General features: G+C 35.8%; 1 pseudogene; it reads left to right on the top strand.

The window, feature by feature from the left end:
• Positions 1-16,687: 16,687 nt before the first annotated feature.
• LOC113908599 lies at positions 16,688-16,984 on the top strand (annotated as a pseudogene).
• The last annotated feature ends 202 nt before the right edge of the window (positions 16,985-17,186 follow it).

The raw sequence follows: 17,186 nt of genomic DNA, 5'->3' as shown, positions 1-17,186 counted from the left end.
TTATGATGCCACCTCAGCATTATGTTGAAACAGAAGTTTCAGGAATTGTTCATAGTAATGATTAAGCTGAAAATGTCTTCACAAGAGGATGTTTCTGCCCAAAGGAGTATTACTGATGTAAATAACAAAGTGCACTCAAACTGTTTCCATGGGAAGACTGAACAAAAGTACATATGATTTAAATTTATATGAAAAACAATTTAATGACTAATATACTTGTCTATATAAAGAAAGAGTCTCACCAGTCTACAGTATCCATCAAGGGGGAGGTCAATTTTAGATGTCTCTTTAACAATAGTATAAAAATAATAACTGTTTTGCCCCTCAGATGAAATGATTTCCTCTCTTCGACAAAAAATGAAAGTTCCTCTGCACAACAGGATGAGTCAAACCAATCTTCCACAATTAGTACTCTTGCTTAAAGAATGGAAGCAACTCATATGGGTGAGTTCCTAGATTGCATTTCTTTCTCTCATCAGATTTTAAGTTTGTTTCTGAGGATGGAGAAGTGCTCAGGTTTCATGTAGTTGCCAAACTATGTACTCAAAAGCTTTCGGTAGCCCCTTTCTTTGTTCCTATGTTAAAATTGGAGTGCTTAAAATTTATAAGGATGGTTTAAATGTTGAAATTAAGCGTGCATAGGGATGGTTAGAGATCTAGGCAGATAACCAGTCCATAGATATGGAATAACATTTTTGTTGATGAAGATTTCTTATTCCATTAATACTCTTGGGTGATTCTGTTCCCTGGAGGCTAACCTTGATATACTTGTGGAAAAGCCAGCCTTCTTGGAATTTCAGCCATACAGAGCAACTGGTATTGATGGAAAATTACACAGAAGAAACTCTCCTGTTCTATTTGGCTAAGCTCTGGTAGATAAATATCTTATGAGTTCCAAGGAGTATTAGTCAGTATTTACCATTACTGGTATGGAATATAGCTAAATACAGCTGAATGTAGCTCAGTATTTTTGACAGCACACAATGGGAAAAATAAGCTTTGAGGGTGTTTTGTTTTCTCCTGATTGATTTAAATTCACAGGTATAGATAACTTTCTTGTCTGTATGAGCATTCCACTGAATACAAAGATTGTTCAGTGAAAGCGCAGAAGACCAGCATGTCTAACACTCCCTGCCTAGTTGAGAAAATCATGATGCAGAGAGTTGAACAGACCTTTGCCCCTAATTTGTATCCTTTGGCTTTTGCCAAATTCTAACTCCTAATAATTTCTAGGGCTTATTGGATAAACTAACATTTAATATTCCTTTTTGATATAGATGCTTTAACTATGACAATAATTTCTAATTAAAAGCATACATGTACTATAGTTCAAATATGTTCTTGGGTCTCAAGAAAAAGATTCTAGAAATATTTTGTTTGAACTTAAAAATCTCTATCAAATGGATGCAGTGAGTTACTAACTGGTTTACACATTTCATGAAGTGAGTCCTTATTACATTTCTAAATAATGGTGGTCTGAAAAATTTATCCAGTTTAGCACATGCAATAGCTCGTTTTCTTCACTTCTCATTTGGAGAATACTTTTTTTTTAAATTTGTAAATGAAAAATTTAATAAATAAGTGGTGAAATGTTAGAACTCATCAGATTATGAATTATTTAATTTGCTATGTTATTGTTTATTGGAAAGAATTTAAGTGGAATTATTTGTTTTTATCATTTGCTTTCCGGTTGAGTACACTCTGCATTCCCATTCTAACTTTTAAAGATTTTGCTGTCTTGTTAATATCTCATAGTGCTTAGCAGAGGATGCTGTATATAGCATAAATATTTTTGATTAGTGTGAAAAAAATGTTCAACTAAAACTTTTGTTATACTTTTTGGTAATGGATGCATTTAGAGGAAATTGGTGGGCTCAGTTAGGAACATCCTACTTGGCTATTCTAGCAAAATTTTCAAGATTGCTTTTCAGCCTCTTATTTGAAGTTAACAGTTGAAAGTATTCCATCCTGTATTACACACTGACTACAATATGGGAGATTGCCTAGTATTTTGTGGAGAAAGGAAGCAATGAATGTTTTAGACATATAATGTTCTGGGCTGCACTAGTGTTTCTGCCAAATTAATATAGGGGCAAGTCCTTAGAGTAATGTGGTAACATATCAAATCACCAGAAGCTTTTTTTTTTTATTGTGTTCATTGACTTGGAAATTGTAGCTACACTGACTTACATGCAGTTGGATAATTATCCTGTTAGTATCCCGTTTACTAGTCTGTGTGTAGCATAGATCTCTTGGATATTATAGCAATTTTCAGTGTGGAATGTGAGAAGACTAAATAATAGTACTTTAAATAAAGATAGATCTTGGTGTCTGAGCACTTACAATATTTGGTGTAGCAAATAATGTCTTGCTTTATCCTATTTGACAAGGCTTTTGAATTTGGCATATCTTCCATGTCACTGTAAGAAGTGTTTTCATGATATGTTCTATCTCTCTCTCTCCCAACCCCATTCTCTCTCTGTTTTTTTTTTTTTCCCCTCTCAGTAGTTTAGGAAACTTGGCTTAAAAATGATATGTAACAAAATCATTTAGCTTATTAAAATATGGGGAAAGAAAATTTCAATTTTAATCACAGTGATTGCTAAATCAATAATTAAAAAACACTGAAATTAAAGGGAAATTATTTAAATTAATGAGCCCAAGTCTTTCTTGAATAGGATAAGCCCTCTAAATATGGTAATTGGTTGTATAAAGTTGTGGGGTTTTTTTTCTTTGAAAACTAACTTTTTGCTTCTTTATCTCCATGTTAATTTTGGGGGGACACTGAATATTATCATGAACTCAAAAGTAGATTTATAAAGAAAAATTTGTCCCAGATAATAGTCAGACAATTGAATTCTGTCCTATTAGTACAGTGGGAAGAACAGGATTATATTTGTTTGGTCTTCCACATAAAAACCCTTTGTTTCTTCAAGCACTGTGAAACCAATGGGATTCATCTTTTGCATAAAAGTGGGTTAACCACAATGCTCATTGAAAACAGCTTGCTCAGGCTGGTGTCAAGCCCTGCAGCCAATATAAATGCCTTGCAGCCAGATATAAATGCAGCCCATGCATTAAAAATATATTAAAACACTTAATGGCACAAGCTTATAGATGGTATTCAAGTTTCATTCAGGCTCTGGTATCTGAAAGTCTCTTATGACTTTCCTATTTCCTTTTGCTTCAGGACTTTGAAATAAGCCTGACTCAGAGACAAGATATGCATATTTATGTATGTTTTATAAGAACAACTAACCTTGAAAAAATGCAGAATAATTCAGAGAGGGCTGAATTATGCTTACTTTTCAAATTTCCAATAGTCCTTTATTTTCTGAACAGTGATTTAAAGTCCTTGTGAATGAAGAGCTTTTGAAAGGGGAATTTATTAATGTGCTCAATATATTTATTTATGACCAAATATATTTTAAAAACAGCATGTGTCCTAGATTTGGAAAATGTTGTTAGGCTTCTTTAGTGTCATTTTACTTTGCTTTGGAAGACTTATAGTCTCAGTAAGTATTTTAATTTTGACTGGAGAAAAAGGAGGAAAGATGAAAAAAGGAAACCTAGTAAAGCGTTTTTAGTGTACAGTTGTTTATTCAGAATTCTCATTACCAGATGTCTCAAATAGCATTTCTGTAAATCACACATGCAGTGATAATTGATTTTTATAATGGTAAATTTTAGTTATTGCTACATATTGAAGGGCCTCTGAATCATTAAAGAAACATTATAATTAGATGAGTTTTAGTATCAAATGTTTAACATTATATCTCCTTTCAGGGTACAGTGTATCATTCACAGAGATACCAATTTGCCTTTCAAATTCACACATGCATGAGAAAGCTGTGCAGGGCTGGTTAAACATCCCTTATGTTAGCACATGCTAGATTGAAAAGGACCCTCTTCTCTCTCCCTCTAATGGCTTCGTCAGTGTCATAGTATTTAGAAACATGAGTCAGGATAGTAGCTGAGTCCTTCCTGATCATATCTGGCTTTAAGAAACCAGGTTGTTGAGCACTTTTTCATGTGTCTGTTGGCCATTTGGATGTCTTTGGAAAAATATCTGTTCACGTGCTCAATATCGCTCGGCATCAGGGAAATCCAAATCAAAACCTCAATGAGATACCACCTCACACCAGTCAGATTGGCTAAAATTAACAAGTCAGGAAATGACAGATGTTGGCGGGGATGCGGAGAAAGGGGAACCCTCCTACACTGTTGGTGGGAATGCAAGCTGGTGCAGCCACTCTGGAAAACAGTATGGAGGTTCCTCAAAAAGTTGACAATAGAGCTACCCTATGACCCAGCCATTGCACTACTGGGTATTTACCCCAAAGATACAAATGTAGGGATCCGAAGGGGTATGTGCACCCTGATGTTTATAGCAGCGATATCCACAATAGCCAAACTGTGGAGAGAGACAAGATGTCCATCAACAGACGAATGGATAAAGAAGATGTGAGATATATATAATGGAATATTATGCAGCCATCAAAAGGAATGAGATCTTGCCACTTGCAACGACGTGGTTCAAACTGGAGGGTGTTATGCTGAGCGAAATAAGTCAATCAGAGAAAGACATGTATTATATGACCTCACTGATATGAGGAATTCTTAATCTCAGGAAACAAACTGAGGGTTGCTGGAGTGGTGGGGGGTGGGAGGGATGGGGTGACTGGGTGATAGACATTGGGGAGGGTATGTGCTATGGTGAGCGCTGTGAATTGTGCAAGACTGTTGAATCACAGATCTGTACTTCTGAAACAAATAATGCAATATATGTTAAGAAAAAAAAAGAAGATAGCAGGAGGGGAAGAATGAAGGGGGGGAAATCGGAGGGGGAGATGAATGATGAGAGATGATGGACTCTGAAAAAAACAAACTGAGGGTTCTAGAGGGGAGGAGGGTGGGGGGATGGGTTAGCCTGGTGATGGGTATTAAAGAGGGCATGTTCTGCATGGAGCACTGGGTGTTATGCACAAACAATGAATCATGGAACACCACATCAAAAACTAATGATGTAATGTATGGTGATCAACATAACAATAAAAAATTAAAAAAAAAAAAAAAGAAACCAGGTTGTTGGCCAAGTTTGGACTGCCCTCTGCATTGGTTTCCCCATGCATCTGCCTCCCCTGCCTCCTTCTTTCCCCAATGCATCCTTCACAACTTTGGAAGAATAATATTTCTAAAATATACTTTCATTTGTGCCACACTTCTCCTCATGAACAAGCACCTGCCATGTGTTCCTTCTCTGCTCCCCTCCCCCACTCCATTTCAATCTCTTTTCTGGTTAGTGTCTAAGTTTGAAGTGGTGGTCAATGGGGGATAGAAAAGAGTGTCAAAAGGAAAAAAAAACAGACAAGAAGAGAGAAGATGAAACAATTAAAATAATAAATTTGGATTCTTGGACACTCAGGATAAATAATTTGTAGTGATTTATATTTATATAGTTAGTTTTTATGCTGCAAGTTGGAAATATTGTTTTGAGATTCTCAAGATGGTTTTGTCTAGTTTAGAGTATGAACTGGGCTATTTCCTTTGTTAGGAATTATGGATGATTTTGCTGCTTTGGAAACCAAGGAATGATGACCCAGTTAATATATATCTCCAATACTATTGGTATTTTAATATTCACTTATGCATAATTATATCTGTTATCTAGAAAATATAGTCTGACAAGCCAGCCTCTATAATCTGGCAGGGAAGATTCATTCCCCTCTTAGTCCCCCATGTGGCTGTGCTGGGCAGGAAAAAATTGAGATTGGGGAAGGTTTTCATTCTCATCACATTTACTGTTTCTGTATGGCATTTTACTTTACTTTCCATCCTTCCAGTACTATCTTGTTATTTCAGATGGTATTTTTGTCTTTCATTTTTCCCTACAAGCTTCCTTGTCTAAACAAGAGAGGTTAAATTTTATTGAATCCTACTTTATATTAACTCTGCTTACATTTTAAACCATGTTTCTTGTAAAACACAGACACAGAAAATGACCCAAATCAAATGTGTGGCTTAATGAATTATTTATGGTAAGCATCAGCCAGGACAAGAAGTAGAACTTTCTCAGCTACCCGAGAAGCCCCTTACATTTGCACCATCCCAATTATAGCCCCTTTCTCCTGCCATTATCCTGACTCTATAGTAATGTCTTCCTTGCATTTTTCTTTTCATAGTTTTGTCACCAAATATGTATCATTAGACACTAGAATTTAGTTTACAGTTTTGAAAATTTGACATGATTTTAAGTCTTTAAAACATCTCTGTGTTCCTCTTCCACCCCTTTCATTTCCTTGCAATATATCTCTTCTAAAACCAGGGAAATTTGGCATGTAGAATTTCCCACTGTCTGGATTTTGATGATGCTATCCTTGAGGTACAGTTCAATATGTTTCTTTGTTATGGATATTTTTTGCCCATTGTCTCTTAAACCCAGAGGGTGGATCTGACTTAGGCTTGATTCTTTTGACAAATCTATGCATAGTATTTGGTATGATTATAAGAAGTACAAGCCTAGTTTTCTCTCTTTTTGTAATTTTAGCAGTCATTGATGTTGAATGCCTATATAAATCATTCATTGGCATTTGTAAATGTTGTTTTGTAATTCTACCATTTCTTTTTTTCATTTATTAGAATATTTTTATAAAAAAACACTTCCTTTCCTCTCCCATTTGATTACCTAATGGTACAGTTCATATAGGAAAAGCTAGATAAATGTTCCTTCCCTCCTTTTATTTACTAGTTTTTAAGGTAATGAGTGTTTTTCTCTATCATCATCAGAAGGTGACCAGTGTTTAAAATATTATTATGAAATCATGAATTTGAATGCAGTTGTTAGATTTCAACCCATTGCAATTTGTATCATTGTTGAAGCTCACATTTTATGTGATTAACCCTATTTAATATTTATGTTACTAGTCACTATTATCTAGATAGGGATGGCCTTTTCAATAACTGAGTCTTTTTTTTAATAGCTGTAATTCTTTCATCTTCTATTCCTCCTAGAGAATGTAAGCAACTTTATGTAATATAAGTGTTGCAATAAAAGAAACATATGTTTATTGTGAAAACTATTTAAAAATTAAAAGGGGGATGCCTGGATGGCTCAGTTGGTTAAGTGTCCAACTCTTGGTTTTGGCTCAGGTTGTGATCTCATGGGTTGTGAGACCAGAGTCTGCTTAAAGATTCTTTCCCTTTGCCCCTCCCCCACTTGTGCGCATGCGCACTCTCTCTCAAATAAATAAATCTTTAAGAAAATTAAAAAAAATAAAATCATCTTATAACTCACTACTCAAAACTATCCACTGTCACATTTGGTCAATAACCTTCCAGAATTTTCTATGCATAATATATAGACTTGAAATCTTACTCTTTGTTCTATTTTATGATATATATGATGCATTTATTTTCATGTGAATAAATATAGACTACCTCATTACTTTTAATGTATGGATATAAGTTAGTGGACATTTAGTTTCTGTTTTTCCATCAAAAATAATGCTACTGAATAGTCACTGAAAATAATGCTATAAGAAATAATTGCTTTTGTATTAGAGATGCAGGACATTTCCTGCCCCAACCATATATCTTTAGAAATTTCTGAATAGGCATGGAAACAAGACATTACATCAACCCCTCCCCTCACAACTGGGGTATTAATTAAGGATTTTATAAGGCAGCTTAATCCAAAGTGATGAGATGAGTAGTAGCATTCAGATTTCTTGCTTAACAATTAGGAATTGTGAAGTAATAAACTGTGCTAGTCACTGATAATTTAAGTTGGGGACTGTAGTATATTATCCATATTTGACCATGTGCAACTTGAAGTTTACAAAGAAATAACAAGTGTATTGAATGAGGAAAAAAAATACAGCAGACATACAGAGCACCTACTATGTGCCACTCACTGTTATAGCTGCTTGGGATACATCAGTGAATAAAACAATGATCTCTGTTTTCACGGAATGTACATTCTAGAGATGAGAGACAAGAAGCAATTGACATTTTAAGTGAACAATATAGCATATTAGAGTCATATGGAAATAAGGAAAAGGAGGGCAGAATAAGGGGGTATGGAACACAGGTTGTAGGGGTGGATCATGTGTCTTTTATGAAACGAATGGAGAAACTCATTGCCCTGGTTCTGGTAACTCTCCAGTTAGTAACTCTAATTTGCATGAATCCTATCCAGCTATACTCATTTATAGTGCTTGGCTTTTGTGACATTTAGGTATCCTTCAATAAATCTTCTTTTTAATTTTAACTAGCTTTATTCTGTTTCTTTTCTTTTCTTTTCTTTTCTTTTCCCTTTTTTCTTTTTTTTGGTGTAGTGTTCCATGATTCATTGCTTGCGTGTAACACCCAGTGCTCCATTCAGTATGTGCCCTCGTTAATACCCATCACCAGGCTAACCCATCCCCCCACCCCCCTCCCCTCTAGAAGTTTCTGTTCTTTTCAACTTTGATGAAAACATTCTTATGTACTAATTTTTGGACACTTATGCAATTATTTTTCGAGGATAATTTCCTGTAAGTGGATTACTGGATTAATGAGAATTCATACTCAAATTTCTCAGGTATCTTTTGGCTGAATTTGTGTTTTACCTTCCCAGCTTCCAGTAATATTGAGGGGGATGATAAATATCCATGTGGCATATTGCCAAACATATAGTACTTTAGACAGGGTCTAGTCAGGAGCCAGAAACCACACCAGTCATTTGAGCAGGGGAAATTTGACATAAAGAATTTTTTTTATGAGATAAAAGGTGGGTAACTATTAAAAGAGATAAAATAGAATGCCAAAATCTATAGAGGTAACATCTCTAGAGAGTGGCTACTGCCCTGAGAGCTGAGGGGAAGATCAACAAGGGAGGAACTGCAGGGAAGGTCCTGCAGGTCTAAGATTCAGAGCTTTAAGGAGAGGTTGTGGTTGCCACTGGACTATGCTGTTCACCACTATGGTGATGAAGGAACTTGATTTGAAAACTGAGAGCCACCATTCTTATGGTGGTCTTTGCTGACAGGCACCTACTCCTGAACTGCCAGGAAAACCACTAGCTGCTGGGACCCCTATAAGGTCCTTCTTCCACTTAGAGGTTGGCAGTGTCCCACCAGGACTCTGGAATGGCTGTATCTAATAGTGAGCCAACTTGCAAAATAGAAATCTAGTCTGCACAGGGAAAACAAAGTGGGTTTGAAGTCGGGAAGCAAACAGTGATACCTGCAAATGTGGTCAGTGTGTTCTGACTATGATTTAAATCCATTAACAGAATAGTTTTGATATAATAGAAGATAAGGCAACAAAAATCCTTTTGCTTTTCTCTATATAAAATAGTGTATTTGGGTACAATCCTATTTGATCTGAAGCCATTTTAAGCATGAGAAAAGTTTCTAAGATTTTAAAATTTCCATCTTTGGGCTATAATTCTGTATCACCATCCGGCAAAGTGATGGAATGGTTTGTTTCATCATTCAGTTTTACCACCCGAGTGAAAACCAGATAGTGCTTGAGTCCAGAGAGAACTTTATTGATTTAAGTTTAATACTGTGTATTAATCTTGCTGTGAACAGCCTTTCCTACTCATCAGATTCCCTATATACTGCTTACAATTATTTTCCGTGTATAACCCGCAAGCCTTTTCAAATGCATTTGTCTCATGGGAATCCAAAAGCTCTAGAAACATTATAGTGTGTATTTCAGTGGTTGCAATTTCAAGGTGCAGCAACACCTGGTGAGACTATCACAATTCATCTGCTGTCTCTTAGGGATGTAGTAAATTTTCCAATGAACTAGATATTTTTTCTGTATTTATTTCTCTTTTTTCCTCCACATTGCACCTGCTCAACAAATTAAAGAAAATTATTCTAAAATGCTATTTGACTACAAGTGTTATTTATATAGAATAGTAATCACTGCTGATTTTTTTTAATGAGTAAAAGCCTTCCTCTTATTAGCATCCTACATTATACAGTCTGAATTCAAACTCCCATCATGTCTCACTAGACTATTAGACTAGCCTACTAAATTGTTGTCCATACTCTATTCTTATGTGCCCCAAATCCGCCCTCCATACTTCATCTCTGAGGTCTTTCCAAAAGACCTGATCTTGTTCCATATCAGCTTTTCTCCAGGGTTTAAAAAACTCCCAGTTGCTCCCCAATGACTAAGTTCCTTTGTGAGGAGACCATCAACTCCAACTGCTCACCCCCTTATTTTCTGTACATTAGTTGCCTGACCCATTGGCCATTTTGCACAAGTGCATGCTATTTTGTACCTACTGGGTTTCTACTTGTCCTTCCAGACCCAGACTAAGGTTTGCCATAAAGATGTTTGGAAAGAGTTCCTTAATCTGGGCCACCAGTGTTTTATTGCAGTACTCATTCAGACATTTCAAATATTTGAGCACTTACTGTGTGCAACAGTAGAGAATAGAGAGTGATGAGGTAAAAAGATGGGAGATTTTAGGGAGGATGACTGACTTCTCTGAAGTAATGTTGAACAGAGAGGTCCATGAACAGATGGACTGAATCAAGTGGTTGTCTGGGGGAAGAGCATTTCAGGCATAGGGTATAGTTAAGTGCAAAGGCCCTGAGGTAGGAATGTGCTTTGGTATAGAAGGAATAACAGAGAATGTTTGGCAGGAGAAGAGGGAACAAGGGAGACTGGTTAGAAACAAGGTTGGATACTGAGGTGGAATGAAGGCAGATCACATAAGACCTTGTAGGCCATGGAAAAGATTTTGGGTTTTATTCTGAGTGAGATGGGTTATGCAATATTGTGTAAGAGGATATAGGATTAGGCCCTTCTCTCCCATTTGCTTTCATGGTAGAAAAAAACTAATTCTTTAGAACACAGGAACATGACATTTTTCGGTTAAAATCCTCTTGACTTTTGCAGCAAAACCTGATGGGCAACAGCGGGTTAACCTGCTTTTTTTCCTTTTTGTGTGTAGGAGATATATTTAGGTGAAAGGAAATGATGATTCTTGGAAAAATCAATTTCTTCTTATCAAATCTCTGAAAATGAAAAAGGCTCACAATTTTTGCAATTCCTTGGAAAATAGCCTATTCAGTAGTAGTTTTTGATCATGTATTAACCCATATTGATCAAATCAAAGTGTTGCAATGGCTTATTGTTTTTGTATTGTTTTGCTTTGTTTATCACTTTATGTCTGAATATATGGGCCATATTTGTGATTGAAATTACTCTTTAAAAATTCATAGTAAAACCTTGACAGAGGCAACAAAAATAGAAACAGAGGTATACAATTGTTTTCACTATGGAAAGGACTTTTTAAAAAGAGAAAAGATCTTTATCGTTTTATAGAATGAATTAATGTTCAATTTGCATGACTTTTGCAACTTAATGGGAATTCTAAAAGTAATATAAGATATAATGTACCTGGAATTTTAACTGACTTTTAAAAATAAAAAGGATATTTTAAAATCACGGACAGCCTTATGATTAAAACCAAAGTATATGTTAGAAATTCTGTGTGGAGATCAAGGATATGGAAATCTCAACAGTGCTGTAGTTTTTCCAATCAAAGTTGATATGGTTATGTCATTCAGTTTATATTATGTGGCCTATTCCAGTTTTGACATAAATTTTGGAAGTCCAGCACCAAAACTGAAACTGGAGTCTACCTCTAAAGAGCTATATTTACCTCTTTTTAATAACTGACTTAACATCTAAACCTACCGCACAAATTGGTCAATAAAAAATTTAGTTTTGACAACATTAGAATAACAACAAAAAAGGTCAACCACATAAAACTGTACCAAAGAGATTTAAAGTGCATTAGAATCCAATGGGGAAATGGGTGAAGGAGAGTGGGGAAATACAGGCTTGGAATGAGTGTCACAGGAATAAAAGGCATGGCAGAAGGAATACAGTCAATGATATTTTAATAGTGTTGTATGGTGACTGATGGTACACTTGTGGTGAGCATAGCATAATGTATAAACTTGTGGAACCACTATGTTGTACACTGGAAACTAATGTAACATTGTGTGTCAACTATACTCAAATAAAAATAAAACTTTTAAATGTATTAAAAGGCTAAAAGTAAGGTTCCAATTCAATATATAGCATAAAGCAACTATGTTTTACAAAAAATTTTCCATGAATAATGCTAATAATGATGATGATAATAATAACTGAAGAAAAAAAAAGAATGCAATGGGAGCACAGATTTTAATGCATGTTCATGTTTCTACTGCCCCAAATCTTATGCTCAGGACAAGAAGGTGGTGGTGATGAAATGGGTCTCACCATATGTTTAAAAGAATTACACCAAAAAAGGAGAGACAGGATGAACCAGCATGAAACTTTCTCTGAAAGTATTTTAAAGAGTTGCCCTTCCCTACACTTATCATATGTTAGATGTAGGTTATTCAGTTTTGGATACTTGATGTCTTGTCAAAAAATAGAAAATTTCTGTTCTTTTCAATTCTCATGTTTAAGGCTTCCATACTTCCCAGAATTTCATTAGAGTTCCAGAAGATATTAAATATAAAACTAGATTTTTTTAATTTCAATTTTTTATTATGTTCAATTAGCCAACATATAATACATCATTAGTTTTTGATGTAGTGTTCAATGATTCATTTAAAAACTAGATTTTTTAAAAACTTGCTGAATTAGTGTTCCATTCATGTTCAAGTTAGACAAAGCCCACATGATCCAACAAACACCATTTCATTGACAGTTCTTTCTGACATTCTTTTGGTCTCTGTGTGTGTGTGTGTGTGTGCACTCTCAGAAACCAAAGAACTTAATATTGAGGAAATAAGGATGATTTGACTTAGCCCATACACTCAGAGTGATAACTGTTGAATAAAGCATAGTGCTTTGGATCTGGCCAGAGAGAAGGACTAACAGAGGGGAAAAAGCCCAAGTTCAGTCTGCTGTGATGTGGCCCAGCTACCTGGTCAGGCTCTGTGTAAGAGTGCTGGGAGTTCCAGATCCTTGTTAACCAGCTGTCAAAATACTCCCAGAAAAATTAGTCTGCCTGAATGTTTTTGTTGTGATGTGTTCTAATCCTCGTGGGCCACACTTTGTTCTGGCCTCAAAGTACTTGGGATAGTTTCAGGAAGACTGTGGAAACAGAAAACACTTTGCTGGGAAGGTGGCATTGGGGGAGGAGGTGGTAGATAGGTTCTGTCTGGTAATTTTGTATCCCAAGGGGCATATTTTTACTATGTCTGTTTAGTCCCCAATTCCCATGATTTTAGTCAAGGAAGTCAGGACAGAAGATTCAGAAAAATTAAAAATGCACAAACAAGTGGTCTCACAAAGAGGCAGTAAAAGTCAGGATCTGTGGAAGCCAGGAATGGGAAATTCTTAAAAAAAGAAATTACAATACTCTTGCAAGAGAACTAGTAAGAAGACGCAGGAATGGGATTAATTAAAGAAAGGGAGATATAAATATTGAGAAAGAAATAGTGTAGATGAACAAACATCCAATTTTCTTCACATTTAGTGAAGCTTCCATGGCTGTTTTTCACATTTTGTGACAGAAAAATTTGTGATATTAGAGCCCCTAACAACAGGAAATGTTCAGACTTTCTGATTCTGCATTTTCTGAACATGGATGGTTCCTCTCACATGGCTTGGCCCTTCAGAGATGTTCTTGTAACTGCATTTCTCCTGCTAATCAACCCGGCAGGCCTTGGAGGTTATTAACACTGGCCTACTTTCAAAGTCCTGAGCTGAAGCCGCAGGGTATCTAGTTGTATAGAGAAACCCAGACAGAGGAAATGGCAGTGTTCCTATGTCTTTATGGGGAAGAAATCATCCCTGTTAATTAAATGAAGAGTTTGAAAGGTGCTTGGAGAATTGTTTGTAGCTCTCCTGCGGAAAAACTTTTCTTTGTCATGTCTTTGGAAGTCGAGGCTCCAGTTCAAGTTTTTCCTTTGTGAATTAGAATCTGAACATTTTTTACTAAGGAAAATTAATTCTTTGCAATTAAATCTCTACCTATAAATAAAAATCATAGATCTCAAATGTAGATTTGGATTATCTACCCCTCTACTCTTTTAATTAGAGCTTTAAGGAAATGGTCTAGAGATCGAAAGCGGTGACATATATCATAGTCAAAAGCCCAATTTTTAAGTGGATTTTTAACTGTCATCTGTGTGATCTCTCCTTGATTATCTGCTACAAATTCTGGGGGATGAGAATGGTGTCTACAATTAGCCAGGGCACAATTAGTGAGCCTACCACTCCTTTAGTCTGTGTGTTGCTGCGGAGTTGCTGGCTTGTTGAGAGTGTATTACCATTTTGTCCATTAAGGAGAATAGAAGGGCAGCTCTGGGTTACCAAAGTAAGCCTTCCACTGTTTGCTAAACAATGGAAAGAGCTTACATTTTGGAGCCAAAGCTGGGTTCACATTTCTGCCTGACCTCTTTTCAGTTGTGTGGATCCTAGGATGGTTGCTTATTTCTTCAACCTTCATTAGAAATATGAGAATTTTGTATACTGGTTGTGTCATCTGAGATTCTGCCATGCACCTGGTAGGCAATTTTTAAATAATAGATACTTTAGTATTTAGGTGTTGATTAATAAAATATTGTCACTTTGAATCTTTTCTTAGAATTGAAATCATCTAGTGTTTATATACATCTTCATTCTTGATTCAGGTACTTAAGGATTCAGGCATTTGGAAGACATGTGTTTACTAGGTCTTCAAATTATTTGCATGCAAGTTTTCACAGAGAAGGCATTAAATTGCATTTTGAGCACTCATTATCTCCAAGGTCATCTTCTCAAACCACCCCTTCTCCCCAATATACTACTTATCAGGGAGAACTACATAAGTTGCACTCTGATTTTTTTCCGCACTGTGGTAGTTATTGCACAAGATATTTCTTCATCCTCTACCTCAGAACTCAGTACAAACATGTCCACCACCCTTACTCCACTTACACAGTAGACTGATGACTTCTCTCTTTCATAGTCTCTAACTAAGCCCTCCTTTGCATTTAGAGTCCCTAAGTTAAACTCACTCTCCCCTGGCTGTTGTCACCTACATTGGTATAAATAGTAATCGTTCAAGGTCACATAAGATTACCTTTTTAATAGCCTTTAATTCTTCCAGCTGTTTTATAGCTTGGATCCTGCCAGAGACTTTTAAAGTTGCCAGGATTCTTTTTACCTGAATATTTAAAATACGTGAAACAAAAATTTCAATCAAAAATATACTGAAGATTCTTCATATTAAAATCATTTGTTTCTGATGTTGCAATTATGTATCACGCTTCAACTAAGTAATAAATGTATAAATAAAGATGCCTGTTTTTGTAGTGCTTTAAGAAATAGAATAAAATTAACAAGAAAATCAGTTCTAGTTATTGATCAGACTCTGGAAAGGGTCTGTAAAAAGCAGGGGTTAGCAAACAATAGCCTGTCAAATCTGGCCCACTGTCTCTGTAGGGCTTGCAACCTAAGAATGGTTTTTACATTTTTAAGTGGTTAAGAAAACATCAAAAGTAGAATACTATTTTTTTAAAGTAGAATAATATTTCACAATACATGAAAATAACGTAAACCCCAAATTTCAGTGTCATAACTAGAGTTTTGTTGGAACACAGCCAGTGTCATTTGTTTACATTGTTTGTGGTTGCTCCTGGGCTATATTGATAGCATTCAATAGTTGCAACAGAGATTGTTATGTGTGGTCTGCAAAGCCTAAAATATTTACTAGCTGGCCCCTTATAGGGAGAGCTTGCTAGCCTCTGGTCTAAAGCCTTCCCTATAGGCAATGTCATTTATCTATTTTATGATTTATATTATACTTCCTAAGTGTTTAGGCTTCTTCCATCTTATTAAATGATTTGTCTAACAACCGATGTAAGTGGCAGAGCTTGGGTTTCACATATCTTCTCAACAAGACCAACATTTTACATTTAATGAAAAAAAAATGTTCATGTCGGAAGAAAAACATGTATTTTAAACATATACAATAATTTTTCTCTTTCAACTACCCAATAGGATTTATTCATACCTAGGGATTTTCCAAGTAATTTATAAGGACCTTATCCTTGGATTATTTACAATATAATAGATTGGGGAATAAATACATTTATGAAATAGCTGGTGAAATACAGAGTGAATCCATGATATCAAGCTACAGATTTTGTACACACATGCACAGTGAATGCAGCAGAAAGGATAGCATGAAATGGGGTTAACCTGGAAAAGAGTTAAAGAGTAGCATTTTCCTTCTAACTTTTGTGATGTATGCTTTTAAATTTTGTCATGAAGATTCAAAAGGACATCAAACAAAATGAAAACAGGTAAACTGGGATAAATCAATTTTATGTATTTTCTTTTATACTAATTTCTGAATAAGTGGTATTCAATAAATGGTAGTTATCATTACTATATGATATTTTCAGTGGAAAACAGATTGAAAATTCTTGTAGGTAAGGAAGGAATATTTGAAGAGTAAATTTTATTAATATATATATATGAAAACTTTGATCATCTTATAATTAGGCATTGATTATCTTCTTTTGGCTGAAAGTCTGATGTGGTATAAAAAACTGTACTGTGGGCAGGTGGTCGCAGCAGCTAAGGGGGCGGCCGTGGGAGCAGAAAGAGCATCAGCTCTGGGCAGCCCAGCTTCGCAAATGTTCTCTGTGGACCGCGTATCATGGCGGCCTGCCCCGCGGCCACGATGCCCAAAAGGAGGGTCAGTTCCGCCAAGGGGATGGCAAAGGAGGTCTCCAAGAGGAGGTCAGCGATGTTGTCAACCAAATCTGCTCCTGCAAAAGTGGAAACGAAGCCAAAAAAGGTGGCAGGAAGGGATCAATCTTCAGACAAGTGCAAACAAAGGGGAAAGGGGAGGAAAGGGAAAGCAGGGTAAAGTAGATACCCAAGAAACAAAGACTTACCTGCAGAAAATGGAGAAACGAAAAATGAGGACAGTCCAGTCTCTGATAAAGCAGAAGAGAAAGAAACCAAGTCTAATTAATATCATATACCATGTCTTACCAGTGTTCCCTGTCACCCTTCTTGTACAATCCAGAGGAACATTTCTGTTAACTATTTTGTAAATGCAAGTTTTTTAGTAGCTCTAGAAACATTTTTAAGGAGGGAATTCCTCCTCATCCCACTTTTTAAATGTAAATGCCTTTTTTTTTTTTTTAGAGTGAAAATCATTTGCTGGTTATTTC

Source organism: Zalophus californianus, chromosome 6 (assembly GCF_009762305.2).
Source record: "Zalophus californianus isolate mZalCal1 chromosome 6, mZalCal1.pri.v2, whole genome shotgun sequence".
In the NCBI taxonomy this organism is placed as follows: Eukaryota; Metazoa; Chordata; class Mammalia; order Carnivora; family Otariidae; genus Zalophus; species Zalophus californianus.
This window is presented reverse-complemented; position numbering and strand designations above follow the sequence as displayed.